The following is a 2,804-nucleotide window of genomic DNA, read 5'->3' as shown; positions in this document are numbered from 1 at the left end:
ATTATCAACAATGCTCATTATTCCGAACGACAGGAATTATAATAATACCATACCGAAGGACAGTATGTTGGCATGAACGACAATGCCAATTATTCCGAACGACAGGAATAATATTAGTCACACTGAACGACAGCGTTTTGGCATGAAAGACAATGCCAGTTATTCCGAACGACAGGAATAACAAAATCATACTGAACGACAGTATGTTGGCACGAACGACAATGCCAATTATTCCGAACGACAGGAATAATATTAATCACACTGAACGACAGCGTGTTGGCATGAACGACAATGGCAGTTATTCCGAACGACAGGAATAACAAAATTATACTGAACGACAGTATGTTGGCACGAACGACAGGAATAATATTAATCACACTGAACGACAGCGTGTTGGCATGAACGACAATGGCAGTTATTCCGAACAACAGGAATAATTTTCGACACTGAACGACAGCGTCTTTAGACACGAACGACAGTGTCTATTATCTGAACGACAGATAAAAAGCCTAGGTATAAAACCCATATTGTAATAAGTAATTAATTGCTTAGTAAAGAATAAACAAAATATATACCAATAAATAATAATTAAATAAAATGTAAATAAAGGTAAATTAATTTGCCCGTGAGCACAGACTCACCTAATTTATAGAACTGCAAGCACACTCACAATAACTATAATACGATTTACCGTTAAGTATCTAATTCTGAACGAAAGACAAAACATCCATATTCGGCCACGCACTCTGGAAAAGTAAAAAGAAGTATATTTTTCGAAAGCGGGCATCATCGATTGGACAACCAGATGTTTTACCAATGGTGCGTTCTATCCGTCGTTTCAGAATCAGGTACCTAGTTGGTAGGAATGAGAGTAAAAAAAGATATTTTTACAAAAGTAATAATTTTATTTCTAAAAGTAAATGAAATTAAACATGTATATTTATTCAAAAAAGAAGTAAAACAAACTAAATGCAATTTTTACATATTACACTTGAGCAATACAAACAGGTATTTTACAGGCTGAAAATCGATTGCTAGTTTTCCTGTCTTTGTTTGGAGGGCATATGCGACACCTGGGTCGTTTTGATCTCTGCGGTATTTCAGCAGGCATAGGAGGTTCACAAAAGACAATTTTAAAATATCAGCCGCATACATTCGGATTTTACAAGGTACATTCGTATTGTACATTTTAGCCGTCATATGAGGAGTGTACAATTGCTTTCCTAGTTCCTTCAGGTAGCTGGCTCGAGAAATATATTTTCCTCCTGAAGCAAATTGGTATAAAACACGACCGTTAACCCCAGAAATATCTAAAATTGTATGAAAGAGGACCATGGGCCAACGCCTAGTTGTTCTTGACGTTGAGTATGTCGCACATTTTTCATCTAATGCGTCTACTCCGGCTTTTGTTTGATTATAAAATAAAATAATCACTGGTTTCTTGCTATCATCATCAACGCAAGCAGTGTGGTGCATTGTTGATAATAGTAGGGGAAGATGGCGATGCTAAGAGAAAAATCTAAATTAACTATGAAAATATTTATTTTAAACCTTAAGTACTGACGTGCAATGTTTCAGAACATAGATACTGATGTGTCGTATCATGGACGCAATACTATGTGAGCATTTTTTGAAAAAAAAATAATACCCAATAAAAAATAACTAAATAGATTTAGTACATCTGTAGAGGTAGAAAACATTCTATAAACAGCAAAAAAATTTAACAATATATTCATAAAAAAATTATTATCTGACAGTACCAAAAAAATAAAGGAACAAAGCATTGTTTAAACTTTAGCGAAACTAAAACAAAAAGGAAACATATTTTCAATTCTTTATATTTAAGATATCATGAACACTTTAGTGGATGGAATAAAATACAAAAAATCAAACAAAAACATTTCTAAATGGGGTAGTACATGTAACGAAAGTAGTATACTGTCATAGATCTTCCGCACATCGAGCACATATTTTCTTAGCACACTGAAGGCATATCGGCTTGTGACATATATTGCACGTAAATTTAGTCATTCTATAATACGCTTTCCTGCTAGGACAAATAGAACATATTTTTCTTTGATTAAATCTGTGTTGTATTTTGTTTTCCTCGGCAAATTGAAAAGCTAATTTTCGCACTTGAACTGAAGTCATTCCAAGACCATGGCTATTGCATTCTGTGATATATTGAACGAATTCTGCAGTCTGTTGAGGTGTAAAAGTTTGATTAAATAGACCTGCATGATATGGAAGTTCTTCCCCTGTAAGTTGCTTTAATCGGTTTGAAAAATATATAATAGTTATGTAGCTAAATTATTTTTCTGTAACTTATCTACAAATATAAGTAAATTATATAGTAATCCTATGACTAAGAAAATTTAGTATGAAATTCAAAGAAATAAACACAAAGAAAAGTATTTTATACTAAAATAATTCTGAGGTAAAAAAAAACTAAGAGGGAAAGAACTATCCAGAAAATGTTTTTTAAGTTTATTTTTAAATGCAGCACTCTGAAGGTTCATCATTTCTGCTGGTAAACAGTTGTAAAGCTTGGAAATATTAAATGAGAAACATCTAGTGAACAATGCTGTTTTGTGAGGTGGTGGAGTAATAAGTTCCTTAAATCTAAGGTTTAAGTTGTGCACATCCGTTCTGAATTTTATTTTATTCACCAAGTATGGAGGACACTTCTTAGAAATAACTCCATGAAATAAAACCAATGAATGCATCTTACGTCTGTTTTCCATATTCAACCACTTAGCTTCTTTTAACTTATGCGAAATGGGATCATATTTTCTTATACCATA

This window comes from Sitophilus oryzae, unplaced genomic scaffold, assembly GCF_002938485.1.
Source record: "Sitophilus oryzae breed Bouriz unplaced genomic scaffold, Soryzae_2.0 scaffold_941_pilon_pilon, whole genome shotgun sequence".
Classification (NCBI taxonomy): domain Eukaryota; kingdom Metazoa; phylum Arthropoda; class Insecta; order Coleoptera; family Curculionidae; genus Sitophilus; species Sitophilus oryzae.
The sequence above is the reverse complement of the archived record's forward strand: the minus strand, read 5'-3'. Positions refer to the sequence as shown.